Raw genomic sequence first — 26,806 nt, 5'->3', positions numbered from 1 at the left:
GGTTTGCTCTCGGAGCAAGTCCCCCCTCGTCTGTTACCATTAAGTTGCAAGTGAGTTTGCTGCAGGAGTTGAGAAGAAACGTGCTTCCCAAGGTCCGAATGGGTTTGCAGCATTTCTTCCTTTAATACGTCCTGTGAGTCTTTCATTGCAAACCGCAGTAAAACCTGTGGCAGGGATACACAGATGGGTGTTAAAATCCTTCCTTGCTGGACTCTACAGTTATTCTGCATGGGCCCCTTTTCTTTTCTGTCATCGCCACTTTTTCCATTGTAAATCTTTATTTCTAGCCTCATCTTCAAGCTTTTCTCAGTGATCACTCTGCCAAAAATCGGGAAAGAGGAGTGTTGTCAGGAACTGCTTGGTTAAGAGCGTAAGGGCCGCTTCCCCAAGGGTCCCTGAGAAGATGCTGGCATGTTTCTGAGCTCACAAGTACCTAGGAGCAGCTCTCAGTGAAATAATTTCCTTTGGGCCCTGATGAATCTACTCCCAGCGCCAGCAGCTAATTTGTTTTGGCGGAATATGACAGGCGATGCCTAACACAAGGCACCACACTACAGAAAGCCCCGATTCTGTAATTTTGTAACTCTGGTATAACGGAAGAAAACACACAAACCCAACCAAACATAATGAAATCACCGTGTCCTCTCTAGCCACCTATAACCTTGGAGGCCAGGAGCCCTCTCAGCTGCGTTCACTGGGAACCTGTGCAGGTACTGCACTCGCTATTGATCCTGGCTCCCTGTGCATCAAGCAACAAAGCACTTCCTGAGCTAATTAGTACTGTATGAAGAGACTCTACCTGGAAATACAGCGGGATTTCCCACTAATAGGATGCTTAAAAATGCATCTAATTGCAGCTGTGGTAGTTGAGATAATGCCTCATACCTAATAGCCTGGAGAAAACTACCCTCCCTTCCAGAGGGATGTGGCGGGAGGCCAAGTTTTGGGGTGTCTTTCCTGGGTCTGAACCAATTGTGTGGCCTCTCAATACATTTGGCTTTAAAACCAGAACTAGGGAAGTGTACGCTGAGTTATAGGAGATGGGAAAATGCTGGGGACGGTGAATCCCTGCTTTTGAATTTATTTGTTGGTGTGACACAATCAGCTGAGCCTAACCTTCCTTGGGGCAAGGGAGGGGACAGAAGACAGTGTGGCAGCTGCTGTGCCAGTCTTGGCATCATCTCATCTAAAGGTGGGGACAGAAACATTTGCCCTGTTTTGTCAAGTGCTCTCAGGTCAAGGGATGGAAAGTGGTACCTAAGTGCTACACTCCTACCTTCTTTTGTATCTGTTGTAAGGATGAGGCTATCCTGTGAAATACCTCCCTGTAAATTTCAAAGAACATTTGCACTCAACAGATCCCAAGGAAAAAAAAAAAAAGAGAGAGAGAGAAAAATGAATCAGACACACAGAAGTCTGTGAGCAAAGAGGCATTAAAAACAATTTATTGACAACCAGTGACTAGTTCTTTCAAGCACAATTAAAGTAAGCACAGCTAAAGCACAGAAAAGTATGCTCAGAGCAACATTGTCCTTGAGTACTCATTACCAAACAAGAGCTGCAGATAGAATTAATCTTACCCTTTCCCAACACATTTTTTAAATACACCATTTAACAAGAGCGTAGTTTTATTTGAAGGCATGGCGGAGCAAATGCTTCTCAGCATAAGAATTATAACGGATTTTTTTTAGCACGGGTGGAACTATCTTTTCCTGAACTTTAGCTTTGAAACTTGCTGAATGCATATATATGATATATTCTGCTTGACTGCAGTATCCAGTGTGCAGAATTTCAGGTCAAGCTTAGAGTTTAGCAGAGCAACTGGAAAAAAAAAAAAAAAAAAAAAAAAAAAAGTAGAAAGTAGTAGAAAGTGGGTGTAAGCAGAGGAAACTTGCTAAAATAATGATGGCAAGAAGCTGTTATGTGAGTCTAGGATGTAGTAAATGCAATTTCAGTAATCATACAGCTCAATGAATAATTAGGTAGCTGATGATTAAAAAGTATCCACGCAAATATGAGCTCTCCATCCACCTCAAATCTGGTGATGTATGCCCAAACAGCATTTATAGAGCTGGAGTTTTAACTAGCTCTAACTAGTCTAAACCAGGGAATTTTTGAATTGTTTTCAGGCTTAGGTGAGCTCTTGGCAAGCCGGTGTATTTATGTTGTAAGGCAGATACGCGTCTGCTGAGAGCCACAGTCACATATGAGAACTCAGTGGTAACTTGGAGTGAATGGACCTAAGCTTTGAGTTATTTAATGTGTGGCCACACTGAAGCAATGTATTCTCTCTGAAAAAAGGCATAAAGTAGATAGGCTGATAATTTCTCAGGCCATTCACCTTTCCCTAAAGTGGAAATAAATTCCCTGTGTACAAAGCATATTCTGCCCAGGAGAAGCCAGCCTTTGCCAGAGGCCAACCTTGGAGTTGCCAGCTCTGGCTGTACCTGTGTCACAGGGCACTGGGGCCATCCCTTTTCTGCTTCATGCTGTTGTAGAGGAGTGCTTTGTCTTGTTTTTGGCAAGGCTACCTGTACAGACAGACTCTGGATTGAGCAAAGAAATAGAAGTTGGTATCTCATCCTCAGAAGAAGAAGTCTTCACTTTTTTTCCCACCCTGCCCCTGACAAGTAGAGCAGGAGCAGGTAGAAAGCAGAGAGTTCAAGCACAGAACAGGCTGTTGCAAAAAGGAGGCCAGTCGTCTCTTTTCCATGCCTACAGGCAAACAGAAATGGCTCTGAAGTGAAGTGAAGAAGATGAGGTAAGCCCTAGGAAAATGCTATCCCTGAAATGCACTGTTGGTGGAGGCTGTGGTGTTAGGAATAGCTTCAATAAACATGAGCAAATTGTAGCTGGCTTTATCTCACTGCGGGCGGTGGATTATGTATCTTTTCTACCAGTCTTGTGATTTGCTGATACTGGTGATAATCCTGCACCCAGAATTATTTCCTTACTGCAACATGGGCTTTCTAAATTCCGGTTGGAAAGGTCTCTGTGCAGAGCAGGATGGTTTTTGCTGAGGTGCAAAGGTACTTAATCATCGTATAGTTTCCACCTTTTGAAATGTTCCTTAGGTAAGTAGTTAAGGCATAAACAGCTGGCTTTGCATTTCAGCTCAAATATCATCGTCCTGAAATACTTGGGGACATCACTCTGTCAGCTGGCACTTGACAAGCCATCCTAAATTTGAAACACGTAATTGGATTCGTAGGATGAAATGCGAGTCCCCTTTGAAGTCATGGGTTTTTATAGGGTGCAGATTTCACGCTGAGGCCCGAGTGGCGTCCACTTGCATGCACTGGGCTTTGCTGTCCTCGGCAGGCTGGCTGCGTGCGAGACAGGGCTGCTTGGAGTGGGGTGTAAGAGCATGTAAACTCTGCTGGGGCAAACATTTGCTTGCAGAAGGGGGCCTGGGTGGGTGAGGGAGGGATTACAACAGGCATTACGTCAGGGGAATTAATTACTCTTTCTTTTTTTTTTTTTTCTGTTAATGTCAACAAAACTAATTTACACCATCTGGCCCAAAAGAGAGAGAGACGCTCAGTAAAATGACAGCACCCTTTTGGTTTTTAAAATTTTGTTGGCTGAGACTACAGGCATTCTGTATTCTCTTCAGTGTAACTTTTTTTTTTCTCTTTTTCTGTCTTAGGGGGTTCTCACCCAACATATATTTCTTATTTCCAATGCTCTTTAATTTGCATTTAATATTCAGATAGGTATCACTGCAAGTTAAATGTTTTGCTAGCTACTGGTTAATCCCTTCTGTTGAGATATGTGCAGAGAAGTCCCCAGTTGTTGTGAACTGGAATTGTTCCACTGAAAACACTCTGGCTTGGTTTATGCCAGTACTAATTCAGAGCAAGTTCATTGTTCACACTGTGGGTGCTTCAGATTTAGCGTAGATAGCGAGAAGTTCATCCTCAAATAGAGATCGGACTGATGTAAAAGCTCAGTGCTAATCTCAGGGCTGGGAGTTAAAATTTCCCGCATGGTAATGTATTGTTGCATTTCCACATCCACGTTTCTTTGCAGGCTTTTTTCAGCTGTGCGATATTGCACCCTGCGTGTGAATTGCATGCATGTCCCCAAGGCAAGGAAGCACAAAACCCAGACCTTAGCACCACCAATATATCAGCTGATAATAACCTTCCAGTGTTATTACAGCTAACACTGGAAACGTAATTAAATCAGAATGATCTGAAACTATCATTAGGGGGAAAAGGACAGAGGAAAACAGTTTCACCCTCACAACATCATGTTTTCATTGACCTACTTACAGCAGGGAAAGAAAACGTGTCCCTTCCCATTACAGCAGAATAGGTTTGTTCAGCAATTTTAGAGTGCAGCAGCACAGGAGAGGACTGTCTTTTCTAACCACTCCAGGAGGATTTGGCAAGGCACGTAACATTATTTCACACACTTAGTGCTAAGAAGTATAAGTTCCTGTCCGAGCTATACGATTAACCCTGTCAATTCAGCAGGAGGTGCTTGGATTTGGGGGAAAAAAAGGGCCTATACTCGGAGGTGAGGGGAAAAGTGTTGTGCCTGGAACTGTGCAGAGGAGCCTTTTACTGGCAAGCACATTTCCATCACCTTCATTCTCCTGGTTCCCAGATGCAAAGGCCCTCCGTCTCCGAGCCCCTCCGTCCCTGCAGGCCAGATGTAGGCCCAGGAGCGCCCATGGGGCACAAAGAGACACCTGAGGGAGATCCCAAGTGCTCCTGCTTCTCCAGATGGGTGCCTGGGCGGCCCACAGAGCTGGGGATGGATGTCACAAGGAGCAGTGGGGACACAGCCCCAGGCCAGGCCCGGCACAGGGCTCTGTGCTGGCTGCGCCCCTCAGCTTCCCTCTTACCCCACAGCTTCCAGCTCGTGATATCTAGAGTTTGTTGTCTTGATAAACCATCTTTATTTGAAAAGAAACACCTGCAGCTAGCCCTTTTCAGGCCACTCAGGTCACATTCCTCCACAAGGTGCTTTTGCTAATTTGGTATTGTCAGAAGCATTAGTCACTGCCATAGTGGCTTAGTAAGTCGCAGCAGGAGCCAGCTGGTAATTAAACAAATTAAAGGTATCTTAGACATTTTCCTCAAATATTTCATGTGTAGCAAAAATAATTAGAAGCAGAGCATTTCGGCTGTTTAAAGCCGTTACATATGAAAAATATCTTGCCACGTTAGGAAATTATTCATTCATAATGGCCAGCCAGGCCTAATTTTGCTGCTGTCCCAGGATTCATAAATACACACACCAGAGCTGTGAAGCAGGCAGAGAGCAGATCCTGCTTTTTTTTTTTTTAACTCTTTATTAGTCATGTTTAACATCCAATGTCTGTCTTCAATGTCTGTTATTAGGAGTGACACAACTTGGTAGGTCTCAGCTGCTCTCTTCTGCACATAACTTCCTTTCATGTTAGAAATATTCTGAATTAGAGGATTACGTGTGCAAGCACGTGTGATTGTCTCTTAGAAAGGCAAAATCAGCTTGCAATTGAAAAGGAGGAGAAAGAAAGCTAATATAAATCGTTCTAAACAGCTAAACTGGGCAAGACACCACAGCATGAAGTCAGATGACGATGGGTTTCATAAGTAAAATACCTGAAATGCACAAGCTTGCTGTAACTCCCTTGGCGTTTCCTAGTTTCATCACCAGATGGTGACCAGTGGTTTCAAATTAAGATGCTCTCAGTTACCTGTGCGTGATGGCTGAGTGATGGCGCGTTTTGATACATCTCCCTTCCATGCTGCTTCAGCCCAGTACTCCTTGATCCTCCCACAGCCTGGCTCCAGGACTAGACCCCGAGTATCCCAAGCTTTTGACTCTGCTTTTTCTCTGGGGCAGGATCTGATCTGAGGGCCCTGAGGCGGAGGAAGCAGGGAACAGAGCAAGCAGTCGGAGGAGCATCATGTCCACGGGTAGGGCGCAGCTAACTGTCTTCTGTGGGAAGCTGTCAGGTACTGGCAGTGGCTTTGAGACACATGATTTACATTTGAGAACTTTCTTGGAGAGGAAAAAAAAATATTGAAAATGTGAATGGGTGCTTTTTGATACAATGTGAGTGCAAAGTCTTTGTCAGACAGTGACAGAGTTTTTATTCAAGCTTTGAACTTATGCTGTAGATGTGAAGGGCTGTACAATGCAAGGAAAGGCCGAGAAGGATCTGCCCCCGTAATACTTTTGCTCTTTGCTTCATTTATTCACCTTTACATTGTTTGACAGAAGAGCACTGGGGATTTCAAAGAATGTGTTTCTGAAGCTTATGAAAGAAACAAAATTCTTTGTGCAATTTCTGTTAAGGTTTTTAGCTTCTTAAGGTCAGACGCGGATGTTTGGAGTGCTTCTCAAACCTTTTGCTAGTACTACGCAGAGGGTAGAGGCAGATAAGAGCTCTAAAGTCATTCACACAAGGTTGTTAACAGTGCAGACGTGTTTTGTGCACCCTGAATTCTCTGTTGTTGTTGGAGGTGGCTGTTCCTTGGGGTTTTCCTGGTAGTACTTTGCACTGGCTGTTGTCTCAGCAGTAAAGTTTCACTGTTTTTACTGTGTAAGCCCTGGCAGCCCTGCAGTAACATAGCATGTGGAGAGATCCTGCTGACCACACTGGGGATGGGTGAGACCAGACTTCTGGGGTGCAGGCAGAGACACCGTGCCCTGCCGTGCCCTACCTGCCATCCCACAGTGGCGTGGGCATCCCGCAGCCTGCCTGTGACCACCACAGCAGGTACTTCTTGCAAGTGCTGCCAGCAGTCCTGCTCCTTCAGCTGTCCAGAGCTTGCAGCCTGTTGAATGCTTCCCTTTAAAGTGTCACTACATCCCACAGAAGACCAGTAAGTGGAAGGAAAATAAATACCAGGAAGAAAATAAAGGTTTTCTTTCTTCAGTCGGATGGTTGATGCTATTGGGGAAGGTAGGAAGTGTCTTTAACACCTGTCACTCCCTTGCACTGACACTTTTGAAATATTTTAAGACAAGTCATGGAGTTATCTGTTCACCTGGGAATGAAGAAAGACATTCTCCTTTGTTGGCTATTTTTGTTTCTTCTCTCACATTGCACTGCATGTTAGTATTCCTGAAAAAAAGGGGATATACAGAATTCTCAGAGCAGTTTGAGTCCCAATAATTTTTCTTTCCTGTAGTTTATATCAGCAAAACAGGATCCTTGTAGCTCTACACTAAAGGAGCACTGTGATATTAGGATATCGCCTTCAAAGCATTGCATGTCAATACAGTTACTGAAAAATAAATTTTGTACAGGTACAATATGTTATTCGCTGCATCTCTTTTGTTCTGAACTTCCTTCTGGCATGCTTTGTTCTGTGCTCATTGCCTCAGTTGTTTAAGTCAGACTTGGGCTGTTCAGTTTTTATTTCTGTCTGGTATTTGAGAAGCAATGAGCTAACCTGTGAGACGTGTGAGGACTCCGGGTGACTGAGTAATGCCACAAAGACTGCTGCTCACTGGTCGATTGCTGCACTTGCGATTTGCTTTCACCAAGATAAATGCCAAAACCCTGCTGCTGAACACAGAGGTTCAAAATGCAGATGGCCAAGCTGGAAACCCCTTTGCTTTGTGGTTTGCAGCGCTGTTGGGTGCAACCTGGAATGCCCAGCAGGCTGCAGGGGCAGCAGGAGCAGGGACCCTGTGGGTGACCTGCTGCGAGGCTGGTCCGAGCTCTGCCTGCCGCATGCCTACAGAGTATTTCTGTTCGTTTCAGGCAGCCAGGCAAAACACCGTCCCCAACCGCTGCCTCAATGTCCTCCCTCACTCAAGCAAAGCAACAGGTGGCTAGATCCTGATGTGCCATATCCAGCCCATTTTGCAGTTGTTTTCTGCTTCTTGGTGATGCGGGGATATGGGCTTGAGGTCATTCCAGCTGCTCTGGTCACTCCTCTGCTCACCGAGGTTGTTTTCACTTGTGTGGCTACTGTATCTGTGAGATCCCAAACACAACGGGTAAAGATCCGTGCTGACTTCTTGTGGTGAGCATCTCCCTGCCTGTGGGAACCCAGGCACGTATATGTATGTATTTTTGAAGCAGTGATTGTGGTGGTACGTGCAAGATGATCTTCTCAGCCTTTTCATTTGAATGTAGACTTCCGCGATTAATTACTATGATGAAAAATTCAGTCCACCCTGTTTGGAATTACATCCGTTTATTCAGGCCATTGTTGAAGCTCATGCTGTTGCTACTCATGCATGATTTTTGCTTCCATGTAAGTTTTATTTTGCTTTGATCTTCTCCTGTAGCGCCCGACATACCTTTAAAAACCACTTCCCCACAAACTGTTATTTGACTGTAATTATAAGAGAACATGCATATGAGTCACAAATGAGAGTATTACCCAACTGGATGTTCCTAGAAACAGGAGAGCACTTACGTGCAATACAATACATTAATCATGTATAAGGAGTCAGCTATTAAACTGATTTATTTTTTTTAATACAGTACATTGAGTACAAAGATGTGAAAAGCCTTTTCAGTGAAGATGCTTGTGGGCTTTTGAACCTCTCTTTTTTCTTTAACTTTCATAACTTTCCATCATCACGCTCTTGTCACAGGTTTGAAAAGGAAATAGACAAGTTCGGGTGACTCCAGGTGAAGTTACCTGGAGCGTGAGTATTGATGTATGTGTGATAAATGCATGTTTTAGTCTCCGTACGCATATGGATGGTGTATTTTGGTCCCATACCTACAAGCTTCTCTCTTTAAGGGAACCTTTTTACTCATGGGTAAGGGGGTTGTTTGCTTAGACACACTGCCAGTGCAGGATCTGTGGTCACTCTAAGGAGATTTCTCGGATGAACTCAGCTCTGATAAGCCGAGTGAGCTATCATTCCTCAGCAAGGCGTTACCCCTCGGTTGGCTTCAGGCTGACATATTTCTAAATGTCACTGATAAAAGAAAAAGGAAGGAATGTAGAAAGCTTCAAGCAGCCTTGTTTTGAGTTGTTCTTCAGTTCCTTCCTCTGTCCCTTCCCCGTGCTGGTGGGACGTGCTCCACGGCCAGCCATGAGCTGCAGAGCTCAGCCCTGCACAGTGCCCTGTGATGATTCACAGCATTTGGGCAACTGGTGGGGCTGAAAGCAAGTTCGAGCTGCCTTGTACCTGGGCAGCTCAGGGAGGAAGCAGAGAAATTGGGGTTTATTTTTATTGCTAAGAAACCTCTCACCACTGGGCAGTGGTGCAGGGCACCGCCCTGCTTCCCTGGGCTTGTCACCCTCAGCTCCATGGGTTTGGGGTGGCGACAGGGCAAGGGAAAGGACCTGCTGCAGGGCTGCGGTTATGCTGAAGCTCTGCATTAGTAGAATGAAGGTTACAGCCTGGGTCACTGTAAATTCCTTTATTGGTTTAGGCAAAAAATCGGAAAAGAGAGGTGGTTTGGGGTGTTGATAGCCACTCCTGATAGTTTGGCTTTTAAATAAAGACTGGGGTTTTCCAAATACTTCAGCAAGTGGCAAAAGCAGCAGGAGAGAGCAGATTTAACACTTGGAAATCTTTTATTTAGAGTGCTAAAGTTTGGGTAAAAGATATTGCAGTTCTCTTTGGAAGAAGAGTCTGTGTAATGAATAGTTGGTTCTAAACTAAATCCCTTCCTCTCTTCCTACAGGAAAACAGAGCAGTTGTGATTCCTGTAGCAGGATTTAGAATGACAGGCATGTTTAAATCTGAGTTTTACTATTGGGATTTGTCTAGTGAAACTTAGCTAAAACCATCCTCCCACTAGCGAATACGATGCCATGAGAGCTTTACAGTTTAAGCCAAGTTTTCTTTGGCTCTCATAGTCGTCCTGGGCCTCATTCTGTGGCGAGAAATCCAGATGGTTTGTGCTCCGTGCTTCCAGATAGATCTGGAGTGACTCCTCTGTTTCTCCCTTTTTTCTCACCCCTCCAGAGAGCAAGGCACTGCACATGCATGCCCTTCACAGCTTCTCTGATCAAGGAGTGACAGGAGAGGAATTGCATACCCCCTTTTCACCGGGCCAGCAGCACTCTTGAATAAACTGCCGGTGTGTGCTGGTGGGACAGGGAGAGGAGGTGGCCTTTGGTGGAGAGCAAAGTGAAGGCACCCCAGGATTGCTCTGTGCTTTAGTCTGCCTCATGAGTTAAACCCCAGAGGAGATCAGACTGTCTGAGGGGTTGAGGAAAAAAGAAAACACCTTTCTGCCACTCAGCTGCCCTCTGTCCTGATGGCTTTTTGGGAAAGGATGCCCATTCATTCATAAATTCATTCATTTTTCACTCGTTAAGTAACCCCTTTTCATGCTCCAGAAATGCAATAGTGGTAGGGGGTGCATTGCACATGTACACGTTCCAGAGCTGTGAATGCAGTATTACTGTTTTTGTCAGATTTTTGGAGATGCTGAGCAGCTGTAACTCTGAATGAAGTCCATGGGAAGCCTACATGGAAATCACACTGTTAACAGCGTAACTCTCTTTACCAAGTCTGTACTGGTTTGCTTTCAGTGCCAGACTCTGCTACTAGCAACCTGGTTATCTACTATATAAGTAGACTCCTTATCTTTTGTCTTTTACTTATCAAATATTGTACTTGTAATTTATCATTGTTTTGTGCTGTCATATACAATTTGTGATCCAGAACAGCAGTAGTTTTTCTGACCCTGTAGAAAATTGACAGGTAGAATTGCTTGGAAAGTAATCTCCACTGGAAATCTTATTACAAGGAAAACTCAACTAGTTATTACAAAATTGACAGTCCTATTCATTCACCTGTCCAGAGCAGCATGGAAGGTAAAATAAACTTTGAACCCTTGGTAAAGAAGTGTCACTTCACGTTAGTGTGACAGGCAGTCCGAAGATGGGATCGCACATTATTAAAGGTAAGAGGTGTAAAGTCCCACTTACAGGTTTAAAAGCAACATCCTATATGAGAATGATTATTGAGTAAGACATTCACATTATCATCTTCCACATGACAGCTCTATCTGTCTGCAATTCACCACGAAGTAAAGAATTTGTGGTGTTCCAGGAGTTCTCCTGACCTGACAGGAAAACTTTATGGCCTAACTTTATGACCCTATGAAGTTAAATACATTACTGCACTTCTAAATCCAGTCTTTCCATGCCTGGACTGAAGATACAAAAAAAAATCTGTAATACCCACTATTTATTATACAACGGACACTTAAAAATTCTAAAACTTTTTTTTGTAGCTCACATACACACACAATCACGTTGAGCCAGTCTACGTGTATAACACATTTCAAGCTGTTTGTAATTTTTAATTTTAGAGTTAACGGCAATTTTAAAGGTCAGGCTGTTATACTTCCACCAGTCTTCACTTTGTGTCATTGTGAGAACTGCAAAGGATAGGCTCAGAATTTGACTTCTAGGTGTGATCTTTTGTGCCCTACGGCTGTCGCTGCATAAACATTTTAAATTCACCTGGTGAATTAGAAGAGGAGACCTCGGTGCTGATCATTCCTGGTGGTCCCACAGATAGACCTGAGGCACGATGCTGACCATGGAGTCATTGTGTGACTCTGGAAATGCTCCTCTGCTGCCTTGGAAGAGGGTTTTGTTTTCCTCTTTTTTCTCTGAAGGTCATTTTGTTTAAAGCCTGCTCCAGATTTCCGTTTGGCACACAAATAGAATTGTGTGCTACTTGTCTGGGTATCCTCTTTCTTGTATCTAATACGGGCCCACGTCTCAGATTTCTTTTTCATCTGCAGAAATATGACTGTGATAATTTTATCTCAGCAGCCTGTATGGCTCCACTCACGTCTAGGCGGCAATCTGGCTAGCTTTGGGCATCAGGCACATGACCTTGGGAGAGGTAAAGTCTATTCACGTTGCAAAAACCCTCTGTATCAGGATGATGTGCGTGTGCACGTGTTTTGTATAACTTTGAAAGGACATGGCAGATAGAGAAACTCTCCTTCCCTGTCTGTCACTGCCCAGACTCGCCACAAAACAATTTTTCTGGACTCACGCAAGTTCAGCTGGCAGCTCTGCTGCCTTTTAGATTCCCTTCTCTCTTTATTTTTCTGCTTCTTATCAGTTCACTGGAGAGTAGTTGATAATATAGCCTGTGATAAGCAAAACACATAAAGTCCTAACGATGTAATAGGTTGGTAGCACTGCCAATTAGGAAGGTTGCCCGGCAGCTCCCATTATAGTACCCTGTTTTTCAGGGTATTTTTGAAACTTTTAACATTTGAGATGAAAATTTTCAGGGCAGCTGTTTTCCTCAGCCTGAGTATTTTTGGAATATTTCAGCTCAAGTGATTCAGTAAGATTGAGAACAAGGCTAGCATAAAAATAAGTTGGTTTTTTTGTTTGTTTGTTTGTTTGTTTGTTTTTGTGTGTGTGGTTTTTTTCATGTTAAAAGAGAACTTCAGATATTGTCATTGGTATGCCTTAGTATTCTCGTACCTTGTAGCAGGGATATAAACTTCAGTAGACCCCATGACCTTTGCGTGAGGAGCGTTTCTGTTGTTTGTCCCTGTGCAAATTTGCCTGTGTTTGGCCTTTATTATTAGCCCTCAAGGGGAAAAATTTCCAGAGCAGCTCACACGTGGCAAGAATTGGCTCCAGGTGAAGAACTTTGATGGATCCTTCTCCTCTGCATGTGCTGGAGAGCCTCTGTGCCTTCTTCTGGCACCCGAATCATTTGTGAGTCTTTGAGCACCTGGCAGGCTTTGTGCTGCATTTGTCTTCACACAGCTTAGGCAGACACAGAGCTTCTCAACCAGAAGATGTCTAGTTGAAGATATCTCAACCTGCGTTATCTGGTTGACAGCAGAGCGGTGCGCTGAATGAGGAGGTGGTTGTGAAAACAAGCATGTACTGAGGAGCTGAAGACTGCATCTATATGTCTTACACACAGAGGGTGATGCTGCAGTGCAACAGACAACCTGACTTTTGGCACCTCCCATCTCTTAAATGCTGAGACTGCTGAACCAAGCATGTAATGTTCTTGTTGCCTAATTCCTCTGGACTAATTCTGTATACAATGCAGCATTACTCCTCATTTAGTTGAATGAAGGTGGCAGAAAGGCACTCTGTTGAAGCTACACTGCTCTGCATTCAAAACACATTTTAATCCAGGATCTCAAAGTGCTTTCCGGCTTCACGTGCTGCCCTGTGAGGCAGGTGTCACACGCACAAGGACCACAAAAGCTAGCAGGGAGCAGCTGTTGGGCAGGATAGGGCACAGCAAGCAGAGCAGGGCGAGGGGTCGTTCCTGTGCTCTGCCAGCACAGTCTCAGAGTGGGAAAGTGGCTGATGTTCAGATCTGTGTTGGTTTATAAAGAAGTGCTTTTCAAACGTCTGGGTTTCTACCATACCGCCAAGCACTGGTTAAATAGATCTCAAAGGGGAAAAAGGCAAAACACAACAAAAATAAATACATGAGCAATTTGAAACCTTGGTTACAGAATATTGGCCGGTATTGAGTAGAAAATAATCCTCCTGTCATCATTGTGTGCGTTGTTAGGAGTACATATCTGCTCTGTATTTATTTTTTGTACTCTTTTAGCAATCTCTGTTCAGAAAAGGCCTTTGATTGAATTTCTGTTTTGCTCACTGTGGTCAGATGAATGTTATTTCGTTTATTAAATGCCCCGTGCTTACTGTATTTTATCCACGTGAATAGGTTTGCTTGAGAACAATGTGAAAGTTGCATGATGGGAGGAGCAAAGAGTTAATATTTTTTTTTCTGGGCTACGTAATACTCTGGGATACGTTCTTCTATTGATCCCCCAATCCTCTTATGTCTGCCTAAATAAACTCTTTATTGTGAAAAATAACTTTGCAGTTTATAACACTGTGAGATCATTTTCCACTGAAAAGATCTTATTCATGTAGTCCTTCCTTGCTTTCAGACTCACTGCTACTGCTCCAGTGGTGTAAGGATAGGTAAAAGGCAAAGTTTGCAAGAAGCAGTGTTTTTTACAAAGCCAACCTGTACCTCTTGAAAGGACAAACAAACTTCATCTCTTCAGTGGTGGTGTCTTGAAGAGATGCGTGACACAAATCAACATCCCATCCCCCGGTCACTGAAATAAAATAGCTTGGGGATTTTTTTGTGATCTCTTTCAGGAGATTTTTAGTGCTTTCCTCTCCTACCTTTCCCCTCACTGGACTTCATGCCTCTTGACTGCTCAGTGAGAAATTTTCTGGCCCAGGCATAAAGAGCATGGAGAGGGATGGATATGTCCCAGTGACACTACTTCCACCAGTAGTTTCAAATTTATAAAATAGTTCATCAAAAGAAGAACTCAACAAAAATCCATAGTTAGGTGGTTTATTAAAGGCATGGCCTTTTGTTATTGCAAAGCATATTTTCCCAGTGTGGGCAAATACATATTTGGAAACAAGTAAAAAGAAGAAATCTCACATAGCAACAATTTACTCCAGGTAAAGGTTGCCTTCCTGACTCCTTCAGAGGAGCAGTAAATGTATTTATGTACCCTGTAATTTGTGCATTAAACCACAGGTGTTGGTATAGCGACACAGTGAGGTGTACAGAAAGTTGTGCTGAACTCAGTCATTGTTAAATATTCTCTGGGCTTTCATACCCTGATGTGCAGAGAGGAGCCATGCGGGCTCGTGCTGCTGCTGTGTGTGAGGCAGTCACTGCTCTGCAGGCCCAGCTGTGTGCCAGCCCTCTGCTCTGCTCTGCGGGGCTGGGGCTCACCCCAAAACTGATGTAGCCATGGGCACAAGCCTACACAACCCCATGTGTCAGCAGCTGACACAGGGACGAAGGTTGTGGAAGGCCCCACAGCTGCCAGGGGCAGGCCGGCCCTGCCAGCCCCATGCCGCGGCCCAGGTGCTCTGCCCAGGGCCCCAGCAGCTCATAGGAAGCCAGAGAGGCCTGAAAAGGCACTTGAATGCTGTTTTGCCAGCAAAATTCAGGGTTCTGTGTGCAAATGGTGTGGAAAGAAAGGATAAATGAGAAAAAAAAAACAGCCTACATTCCAAAGAAGTTTAAAATCTTGGCTGTGTAGTCGCTAGTAACATCTGTGGCAGTTGCGCTCTGACTTAAACATCAAAGTCATTTAGATGGATCAGCTGGGAAATGGGTTTAGGATGTCAGCTCAAGTGGTCTCACTGCTAACATTAAGCAAAGCTGTGGAGATGAAACTTTGCCTCTGGCTGGGTGCTCAGGGAATTGAAACTCCTGCGCTCAGATGAAGTTGGTGGTTCACAGGACGCGTGATACCATGAGATACTCCTCTGGTCCCGTGAACTCACGCCTTGCATAGCAGAACAGAAAAACGGTTCTGTTGTAGGCACCGAACAGGGAAATAGGTAGTCTCATTCAGTAAAAGTGCCATTGCGCATGTCGTCACCTAATAGGCAGCACAGCATATACCGAAAGTACTGCTCTGAAACATACGATCTTGTCTGAGGTTTTCCTTTCTAGCGAGAAGGGTTTGGCACTGTCAGTCCTACACTTGGGAACACAAGCAAGTTGTTTGGAGAGCATCTGTGTTCTCATACTCTGTCTGGATTTTTTCTGCCTCAGTATCACCTGTGTTCACTTAATAACCTTGATCTGGAGTTTAGAATACTTGAACTTAAAATATGGGTTCTTAGGGAAACTTTTAAAACTGAAGCACCTTTTGTGAGGCACAACAACTTTTTAGGTGTTCTGTTTACCCATTGTCTATTCTTGCCAAAGAGTTTTGGTTTTTTTTTGTGCATATCGCGAAGGATGACAATTCCTTGGGCAGGGATGCTCTTTATTTCTTGCTCCCAGCATATGGTCACTGCTAGACAAGTTGGTCAGTTTGCCCTAATGGGGTCAGTTTCTGGCCGCTGAGAGCATCTTAGAGTGCATTTCATTTTTAAAGAATTAGCACGGAAACAGCGAGTTTAAAGGATATGATCCTCATCAAAGTAATTTTAGGTCTAGGCAACCTCTGTCAGGCGTCTCACTGCTGGTTATGGAGGGCATGCATTCCAGAGTGCAAGGGAAGTGGCAAATCTTTCAGATAAATCAGCTGGTCTGGAATTTATTATTATTACTGTTATTATTATCACTTGGAAGAGAAAAGGCTGATTTTGAAACGTGACCTTTTCTCTGCAGTGTGTTAGTTTTGCATCACTTTGGAAAGAGCTCTGGCATCCAGATTAACACATCTAGCCGAAGAGGTAAAGAGCTCGCTGTTTCTAATAGCTCACCAACCGGGCCCCTGAGGCTATGTCTGTTCTAGGGCACATGCCACAGAGACGCCTCTGGCACGTGTGGGTGCCCACAAGCAGGCAGCCTGTTGGCGATGTCTCTGGCCTGTGCAAACTCCCAAACTGTGCCCAGCAGCTCTCTGGAAGAAAGACAGTTGTTTAGGACCTACAAACACTCCAGAGGCTGCTGTAATGCTTCAGTGGTGTAGGCAACCCAGTTTCACTCACTGGTACAGGCATGGTCTTATCAGGGAGGTAGAACCAAATAAAGAAAAAGCAGGGATTTGGTTCCTGCCACTCGCCGGCGTGTTTGACGACATCTGTTATGAACCCTGTTGCAGGCTGTAACAGATTATTCAATAACTCTGGGCAAGCTGCCTCCCTAGCAGCTCCCGAGTTCAGTTGGACCAAGTCTTCCCTGGGAAGTGCCAGAGCCCGGCTCGGCTGGTTGTCTTTTGTTGGGCAGGATCTTGCTAGCAGCAGGGTTGTTCAAGAGACACCACACATTTGCTTTGAAAACCAATGAAAATATTTGTGGGGAAATCTCAACGTTGGATACAGAAAAGTTTGTCTGCTGGGCCTCGCGCGCTGTAGTCAGTGTGCTGCCGTGCATCACTGATGCCCTGCTTGTTTTTAGCCTGCCTGAAACATTTTTCAGACAGCCTTGTGCATTCTGTTCTCAGGGCATTATTTCTTAGTTAAAACCCAACATGTATATTGCTGCTGATACTTATTCTTTGCTTTTGCATGCAAAGATATTACATCATGGTGAGGCCCACTTTAAAAGGTGTTTACTTCCTAATTTCTGCTCTGTCAGATGAAGACCCCTTTGGATTGAGGAGTAAACCATGCACCGATTTCTGGTGTTATTTTTTTCCTATTTAGTCTATATCTGGGAATTTATTTTCTGTTGTGGATAAAGAAGTATTTTCATTGATAACCTCAGTGCACCTTACATGGTGACATTGCTGTGTTGTAAGATGGTGCACATGTGCAAAGAGATAATCAATTTGGATGGGGAAATTTGATTTCATAATTATACCGAGCTTCCAGGGAGTGTCAGCTTCACTCCAAATTGATTCAAATTGTATTGGGATGCTTTTGTATGTAGGTATGAGAGCAATCAGAGTCAGGAGGTCAACTGCAGCACTGGTATTACACAGCTCTGATTCCTTCACAGAAGAAGGTTTTCCCAAGTCATGGCTTTAAAGAAAACTTTGTTCATGGTCACAAAACTTGGCAGATAATTCATTCCACACAAACTCTTAAAATGAAGTGCACAAAGTTCATATCTCTCCACTTCTACCTGGTACGTGAAGATCTAAGTGTTTGCTAATTGCCCAACTTGCTAATGTAGCTGCATTTAAATATAATCATAACAATACCATCATGGGAAAGCCTAAATGTGGTAGAACCACCCATCTTGCTCTTTCTACCTGATTCACTAAGGTTATTCACACTATCTGGAGGCATGGGGAAAAAAAAAAAAAAAAAAACACTTCTGCGTAGGCCAGCTGAAACTGATGAACACTCTGCAGTCTAGTAATAACAGTAAACATGGTGACATTTTTAGGGAGGTGGATTTATTTCTTTTCTTAGAAATATATTCTGTGCTGAGTAAGCAGGCTAGTCCTGTAGTTTCCGTAGTATAAATCAAAAATTTGATTTGACATATATATTAGACTTATGCTTTGGGCTAACATTTCTTGTTTAATTTGCAGACATTATCATTTTCCTTAGAGACAAGAGTCCCTCCCCATGTCCTCCTCAAGTCTTTTAACATGGGACCTTTTGCTTCCAGTTTAGCATTCGTAGTTTCATGCTCCTATAGCTGGTACTAGTATAGTGTGATCAAATGCCTTCTGAGATGTTTTGATAGTGGTGATGCTGCACGTCAAATGCCATCGCTGGATTTTTCAAGTCGCAGGCAAAGCAGAAGGGCTGAAACCAGCCTGGGACTTGATCCACAGCCTAATATGGATGTAGAATGTATCTGGCCTCCGCGTTTCAGAGGACGTTCGCAGCCTGCCAGCATCGCACTTTGGACCGTTTGCATGATGAATTCATCCTAAGCAGTAAACAAAATGTGGTTAACGCTCTAAATAGACTGCCCTGGTTCCTGGGTTCTTTGTGGTTCAACTGTTTTTTTTAACTTCAATAACAACATATTTTTTTTAAACAGTGTTCATGTTTCAGATTTTTGTTGCATTCATGCATATCCACATAGCAGAACTATATAGCACTGTCAAACAGTTTTACTAAAATCTAAACTCTGGAGTTCAGTTCTGCTCTTCTTTTTCTTTATTTATCAGCATTTACAAATTCCCTGCTTTTAAAGTTTGCAACGAAATCAATCTTTAGATGTAGTATTAACTATCGTGCTAGAAGGAGCTGAGCAGTTCCTGGTTAGGACACCCATGGTCTGGGCAAGCAGCTCTAGGTGGCCCTGCTTGAGCAGGGAGTGAGAGCAGAGGGCCTCTGGAGGTCCCTTCCAGCCTGAAGCCCCTCTGCGATTCAGTTGCTGCCTTCATGAGACTGCTCCAGTTCCCCTGATAGATGCCACTTGAACACTAACTACCAAGGTTGGATGACTCTGTTTTTGCACTGTATATACGTGCCATGAAGGTTGATTAAAAATCAATACCCCTCTTCAGTCCCACTCCAGACGTGCATGGCAGAGTTGTCTCCATAGGAAACCTTGGATCTGCACTCCCAGACGACGGTGTGTGGCCATGTGGGTTACCTGGTAGTGGGAAACCTGGACATCACCCAGCAGCCCAGAGGGTGGTTTTAACGAGTCATATTCACTGTAGGGAAAATCCTTTTGGGCCCTAGGAAATGAAGTAGCACCTTCTGCTTTCTTTAAGAAATAGCTTAGAAAAAAAGACATTTCCTCTGGAATGTTATTTCTGGCCCTTGTTTGTTTGTTTTAAGTAGAAGGTCTAGAGGGAAGAGTCTGGTTTTCCTGCTGTACCTGATGCCCTTCGATAGGGATTATCTTGCTAAGTTTTGTCTCTGATGACCACAGCTAGTAACCAACTCACCAGGTCACACCTGTTCTGCTTGTGTATTGAACCTGAGAGTCACTGGAGAATTACATGGGCTGCTTTTGTTCTGGAAGTCTGAACTACCTACATCTGATTGCCAGGCTTTGCTAGACATTAACAAACTCTTCCACAATTTCATCTGGCTGACCATCATTAGTAACATGTTCAAATGATGTAGTTGCTTTTTGCTTTTCTCACGTCATGAAATTTTTGAGCACCTACCTTGTTGGTATCTTTAGCGTTTCATTTGTAACAGCACTGTGATCATTAGCTAATACGCCTAATCATTTTAAGGCCAAATGTGTGGGGACCCTCCCCCCCAAAGAATAAGAGCTGAGACTGGAAAAATGTGTAGATATTCTTCTCATTGATATCTTCACTGTGATAGGAAATGTTATTTCTGCTTCTATCCCCAACAGAATTGTACAAGTTAATTGTTTTGGAGGTCTGGGAATGTCTTTTTTTTATAAAGAACTTCATATTCTCTAAGAAAGTAGTTAATTAACCCTTGAAGAGTAAATGATTTGGGGCCATGACCTGCATTTAGGGTTTTGGTGAAGCTCAATTGATTCTTAGACTTCTTCATCATTTCTTTCCATTTCCAGTGTACGTTTAGCCCCAGATGGGACACCACTGGGTGTACTAATGACTAGCAGTTATATGATTTGGAGGGAAATCTAGTTTCCCGTGAAGGTCATGGGACTATCCTGAAAACTACCAGGGGAAATTTTTAATTTTTAAAGTAGTGCACTTTGTTTGTCTCTGTACCTGTAACATAGCACTGTAAGTTATTTCATGTAAGTACCCATAGCACTGTAAGTTATTTCATTTTTCTCTTGCTCTCCACAATGGTCTTGTAAACACTTAGGTACATGCTTTACTCTGTCCAGGTAATTAACTCTGCCTACAGAAGATGCATTTGCTGGAAATATTATTTCTTCCTCAAATTCCTCTAAGTAGAAGATATTTATTAGTTTCCCACATCAGTTTTAAAGGATTACAGGCTAGCACAAAGGCTGTTAGATTTAGGTTTCTGGCACAGCTTTACATGCGCTTATATACTCGGTCTTTGGGGTGCAATGGGCCAGGTTAGCTGCATATTCAGTGTGAAAAGTGGAATTAACTGGTTAACTTGAAAAATGTGACATTTTTGAAAAATACAGCTAAGAGTTGTTTGTTTGTTTGTTTTTAATTTAGCCTTTTCTGTTGATAGAATACTGTTAAAAGAAAAAATAGGCAATCTTACCAAAGTAGTCTCTGACTGGCATCCAACCACAGAAGGCTTCTCACCGCTTCTCTGGAGCTGCTGCCTGCCCCGTCAGCGCCCCCAGAGCCCCATGGAGCTTGCGGGGCAGAGCGACAGCGTGGCGAGTTATTTGTAGAGTTAGGAGTCAGAGAATCATGGAACCAGAGAATATCCTGAGCTGGAGGGAACCCACAAGGATCATCGAGTCCAGCTCCCGGCTCCACACAGGACCACCCCAAAACCAGACCCTGTGTCTGAGAGCACTGTCCAAACGCTTCTCGAACTCCAACAGGCTCAGTGCCATGAGCACTGCCCTGGGGAGCCTGTCCCAGTGCCTGAAGGTATCATGTTTTTCCACAGGGGCCCAGTACCTAGGCCAGTCTTTTTTTGCATTTTCTGTAACAGTTGCCAAGGACCGAAAATAAATGAGAGGTAATGATGTGTTGTAGCATGAACCAGTGAAACCCTGTCTCAAGTAACTGTTGGAAGGCTTGTTTTAGCATCTTGAAAGGAAGCAGGCATTCACGTGTTTTATTTTTAGCTTGCAAGGGAAGAGTTATTTAATGTTCCTTTATGTCTCATCTCTGAAAATGTTCTCACTAAGGCAGGATCTGCAGTCTTGGAGCTAGTTAACCCAAGTCTTGCCTGCCTCTGAAAATTTATTTTCACAAAGAGATATTATTGAAATTGTTTTTTTGCTGTAAAATCTTAAGTAGAACCGATTCCAAACTCCAAAAGCAGCAGAGTGTTAAAATACTTTCTGCTGCTGGCAGCGATTTGTGATTCACAGGCTATGGCCGGCTGCATTTTGCTCTCAGGAAGTCATAAGCATTTTCAAATTTTTATTGCAGAGTTGCTTGTGGTGCCATTTGCTTTGATTTTGGCTCCCGTTAAGTTATATATAGTTTGTTTACTTAAATTTTTCTAAAGGAATATTTTTGTCCAGGATCTTAATAGTATTGCTGTGACTGGACATTAGATCTCTAAGCAGAGATGGGATAAACTATTAATTCGTAGTTAGTGCTGAAAAAGTCTTCCTTCTTCTCTCTTCCTTCTTCTCTGAAGTTTGATACCATCGCTCGTTCTTTAGGTTACCGAAAATCATTGAATTATTTATTACACTCCATTTTCCAGCAGCTGGGTAATGAATGGGCTTGCAAGATGTTGCTGGTCAATAGTCACACTCGTGGGTCAACGAGCGCTTCTGAGGCATCTTTAACCTTCCTGCGAGACTGCTTTTATTTTCCTCACTTTGCTCTCCTGTAAAGTAGCAGCACAGTGCCAGCAGCAATGAAACGAGAGCTGTGATCTTGCTGAGTGGGTAGGACGACCTGCTAAGCGCGTGGTAAAAATAAAGCAGGAAGTCAGCGATTATTAATTTTTCGAAAATACATTTCTACCCATCTTCGGGATGATTCCTAGTGCTAACAGAAGGAGAAACTCTGCATCTGGGCAGTGTAATTCCTCGTCATCTGTAATATCTTTTCCTCTGGGTATGGCAGGGGCTGTGTTTGTTTTGAGGACAACAGGAGAACCTCCATGAAGGCGGCTTCCCCCCAGCCTGAGGGGCAGGGGTGGCAGCAGGAGGCAAATCTGTGGAGGTTGAAGCAGAGGCAGCTGGTTGAGGCCCATTTTCTCTGCCAGAGGGGGACCAGGGCTACTCTGGTGCACGGCGAGCCCCTGCTCCGGGCATCTGCTGTGCCCTGGAGAAGGAGCTGGAGGGTTTGCTCGGGCCCCGCAGAGGAGGAGCGGGAGCAGGCCGCGCACCTGCCAAGAAAGGGAATCCTGCACGAGTGCTATGCTCGGAAGAGACTGGGAGCCGGGCCAAGGATTTCATACGTGGAAGATTAAAATTAGACTCCTGCATCCATATGTGCGTTCTCATTTCGAAAACACTGCCGGCCTTACTTCTCTCGTGCCTTTTATGTAGTCCCCTAATGGGCTAATGAGTCCCCATTTCCTCCAGCTCTGACAGCGGCCCTTGTGCTCGGTGAAAGTAACTTTATCTTTCCTCTCTGTAATCATGCGTGATCACACACGCTGGAACATGGCTCCTGTCTTTCATTTCCCACTAATACTCTCTGGACGAGTGTCTTTTTGAGTTACTTTTTTCAGCAATAAGCTCTCCTCAGGAAAAACAGCCCAACGTGGAAGCGGGCTTGGCTTCCCACCTCTCCTCGTGTGGCCATCCAAAACCCCCAGACCTTCCTGCGCCTGCTGCTGTGGGACCAGCACGGGGAGGTGCAGGCCTGGCTGGGGAGGTGGATGGGATGGAGGATGGGATGAAGGCATGGCGTGGTGAGGCAGGCCCTGGGCCTGGCTGCCAAGTGCTTGTCTCCAGCCTGTTCCGTTCCCAAACACCAAAACCACCGAAGGGTAAAGAATGAGTAAGGCGGCCAAGGCATGGCTGAGTGACCTCTGATTGCCAAGGATGTACAGGGAGCCACACAAAACTGTTGGTGCAGAAGTGCCAAATTTCAGCTTTCCATATCTGGTCAGTTGAATAGATACTTGTAGATGCTTGTCATCATCAGACTGTGATTTCATCCAGTCTCTCGAGAGCTCTGAAGCATCCAAAGACCCAGGTCTTTCCAGAAAGAAAACCTTGTGTTTCAAAAGACTTACTGTATTTTTTGATGTTTTGAATCCTTCAGAAAATGAGTAGACTTCCTGCACTACCCATTAGAGACTTCTAGGAAATGCCTATTAGTGCTGCTGTTTTCTAAGCAGCCAGGCTTCTGTATCCTTCAGGCTGTGTACCCACTGCAGAGCTTGAGAGGGGGGGTGGACCTACACTCCCCAGGGACTGCCTGGTCAGTTCACAGTTCTGCTTCAAAGGAAAAAATCCTTACTTGGGAAAATTTCTGTGGACAAGAAAGCAGCACAGCCTCCTCTGCGGCCTGTGTGCCTTGCTGGCGTGGGCTTGCCCACCACACTGCAAGTCCTGGTCCTGACCCTTCTTCATGCACCACCCTACAGGTGAGCAGCCACCCCACGTAGCTTTTGTAGGGAAGAACCTACTCATGCAGAAATGCTGGTTTATTTCCCCTGGAGGAGGATGTAAATCAGGGCTGGAGTTTCCCTTCCCCACAGGGTGCTACAGGGGCCAGGTTAGGATGCACAGGAGCTCCCCACGCCTGGTTTCCCTTCCTCTGGAAAAGCTGCAGGCTGCTGGGTGCAGGCCAAGGCAGGCAGACGAGGGAGCTGATGTGCACGCAGTTCTTGCCCTAACATGGAGTGAGGGCATGGCTGCAGTGCACACCCAGATACAAAAGCTCTTTTTTTTATATATCAAAACTGGGAACAAAGCACCTTGTATAGCAAAGCAAAGTTTATAGCTTGCTTTAGCTTGGAAAAAGACTTTTCAGAGCTAGCTGCAGGCATTGTCTCCTAACAACCCTCAAGTGTTTGTTGGAGGTAGTTTATCTCAAGCCATCTTTTCATTCCTGTTTATTTTAAATCATCCTCGTAGACCTTCAAAATTAAACAAAAGTCATGAATTCATAATGAAACATCCCAATAAAAAAAAAAAAAATCAAGTGAAATTTGTACATTACAGAGCAGCTCTGCAGCCTTCCCAAAACCCTGCCAGATGGAGGACTTGCACTTTATGCATGGCCTGTAAGCAGTACAGGGATATTTGCAAGGGGCATTAAAAGCAATTACAGAGAGCTGGGAATTATATGCAAAGGAAGGAAGTCTTTTGAGAATCAGGTTTCACAATTTCTACTGCTTAAGGACAGGCTTGTTTGTAATACAGTCTGCAGGAGGTGTGCATTTGCATGTGTGTGTCTGTATAGGCATGTGGGTGTATGTGCACAGCATATGCATTTGAGGAGAAGGAGCTTGCTCTGGTTCGTCAGCCCTAAGCGTGCTGCTTTTATCCCTTCTTGCACCCTGTGCCCGTTTGGAACAACACAAGCAGACATTAAGAAACTCCCAAGGCAGCGTGCGTGCGTGTGTGAGAGAGTATGAGTAACTCATCTTCACGTTCAGCCGGAGCCGGGGTATTGTCAGAGAGCTGAATCATTGCCCGCCAGCTGCCATGTTTGCCATGGCGATAACTTGACGGCGTGCCAGCACTGCTGCCTACAGGCGCTGAGCGGCTGACCTTGCAGCACCATCAACATTCTTTCTTTGGCTTTTGCTGACATACCGTAGGCTCTGGAAACTGTTTTCAAAACAAATACATAATGAAGTATTGTGCTTGTAAAAGCAATTGTGTTTCCGTCCATCGGATTATTTTAGGGCATCTCGCCTGCCAAAGGGCAAAGCAAAGGGGCACTCAGGGAGCATGCAGTACTTCTGATAATGCGAGAGGATCTCTGTGTACAGGAGCGATGGGAATCAAAAGTAACCTTCACAAAATCAGAAGTTAATGGTAAAGTGGCAACTTATCAGCTCTTTGCGTCGTTCTGTCGTAAACCAAATTGTTTTTAAAAGTCATGAGCAAAGCAAGGACGAGTGAACACAGCTCTACAGACGGTGCAGAGAACACACAAGGTCTAAAAGCAAGGAAACCTCTTGATTTAATGCTTGCTGCATGCTCTTGTATGTCTTCTTCAAGCAGGCAGAAACAAAATCACCATCTAAACTAACTTATTGGAATTTTCCATCTAGGCATGTGTCGTGGGAAAATGGTAGAGATGCGGCTTAACAGATGAGGTAAGGGCGTTTTCAGTACCTGAACACAGCAATCCTATTCTCAGCCCTAGGTTTGGGCTGCTCTGTGCTGGGTGACCTGACACATTGAGGCACTACCAAGTTTTGGGTCATTATCTGAGCACTTGGTACTCCTGCTGCCCATGGGCCCACTGCCCACCAAGCTTCACATGCCCTCTGCTTGCCCACTGTGTTCGTGTTCTCCAGGACCCAGCTCGCAAAGGAAGCGAACAAAACAGACACAGGACTCGCCCCACACTTGCTTCTGCTTTGATCGTGGGAACCAGAGTAGGGAAATGCTGTTACTGACTTTTTTTCTTCTTGCTACCCTTACTAAAATAAATTATTATAGCAATTATTGGTGTCCCAAATGACATTTCCCAGAAGGTTTTTGTGGAATCAGAGACCATAGTGGATGTGTGACAGGATTTCTTTAAAAACTGCCAAGCTGCACACAGAAGCTGTACATATGGTTAGGTAACAGCAGTTTTAATTTTAGATAAGGGATTGGGAAATGTAGTTAGGGTAAACCTAGGACTGTGTAGGTTAAAACCAGAATGAAAGACGGAACTAACAAAAGTCTGGAGGCTACATCTTTATGAGACACCCCAGTTTTCACTCCCCCTCAGAGATCTATTTTCAGGTGTTGTCAGGAAGGAGAACACATAATTTATACCAAAATATTTCCCCTGGATCCTTCTTAAAGTGCAGTCTTCAAGATTTGTTGAAATCAGGTGAATATACCTCAAGTTCCACTTCTGCAGGTAGAAGTAAAAGTTATCATAATACCATTTGTTCATAATACTGTTTACGTTAGTAAAAAATAAAGCTAACTGCAAAAAGCTGCATAAGCAGCTCACAGAATAGCACAAATGGCACATGTGCAGCCCAGCAATGTCTTTGCAGAAAGCTGCACCACTCTGGTTGAGCGATGGAGGTCCTGGTCTTTGGGTCCATCTGTTTCATGTGTCCCTGATGGCCAGGAGACACCCCTCCCGGGCCAACATGCCACCCACCCCGTTGTGACATGGGCCACCACCAGTGTTCTGCTCCCTGCGACACAGCCACTGCATCATCAGGGCTGCTGTAGCACTGCGACGTGGCTGTCACCTTCCACCATTCAGACAAGAAGAAATAATCACATAATAATAATAATAATAATAATAATAATAATAATAATAATTATTATTATTATTATTATTATTATTATTATTATTATTATTATTATTATTATCAATTGATAATGCTGAGGAGGGGAATTAAGTAACCGTAGCAGCTCAGGAAAGATTAAAAGAGAATTAAAAGCGGCAGGTCCCACCCACTTCCCAATTTTAAAGAATCATGCTCCTGGCTGTTGCTGAGAATTGTGGGCTTGAAGGCAAAGTTCTGGAAGAAAAACGCTTGTCAAGTTGGCTGCAGGTAATATTTCATACCTTTGGCATTAGAGACATCTGTGGGGACATCTCAGTGTGAACTGTAAAGACTCGCATAAAAAATGGTATTGTTTACCCACTTTCTAACTTACCTACTGAAAAAGCCTCCTAAAGGCTGTCTGACTTCAGCACGTCCTGACACTTGGAGGAGCTTTAAGCTTAAACAGGATTTGTCTAACACATAGTAGTGAATTACTCTGCCTTTATATATATGGCCACTAAAACTTCAGCTAATGCAGAAAAAAAAGTATTTGAGAGAAACAGCAA

General features: G+C 44.2%; 1 protein-coding gene and 1 long non-coding RNA gene across 6 annotated transcripts in view; both read left to right on the top strand.

Moving 5' to 3' along the window:
* Nucleotides 1-26,806, top strand: part of DTNA (dystrobrevin alpha) — a 219,199-nt gene that overhangs the window by 47,439 nt on the left and 144,954 nt on the right. The window contains exon 2 of one of the 5 annotated variants that reach the window (XM_084510724.1): nt 5,842-5,915. The exons of the other annotated variants lie outside the window; for them this stretch is intronic. The gene's annotated coding sequence lies outside the window, so the exon portion shown is untranslated. The remainder of the gene's footprint in view (nt 1-5,841; nt 5,916-26,806) is intronic. 5 annotated transcript variants of the gene reach the window in all.
* Nucleotides 12-941, top strand: LOC311433065. Its single transcript, XR_014690539.1, has 2 exons — nt 12-133; nt 288-941. It is a non-coding gene; the product is annotated as an uncharacterized lncRNA (long non-coding RNA).

This window comes from Aythya ferina (assembly GCF_964211825.1).
Source record: "Aythya ferina genome assembly, chromosome: 2".
In the NCBI taxonomy this organism is placed as follows: Eukaryota; Metazoa; Chordata; class Aves; order Anseriformes; family Anatidae; genus Aythya; species Aythya ferina.
Note: the sequence above shows the minus strand (reverse complement) of the source record. Positions and strands in the feature narration are given on the sequence as shown.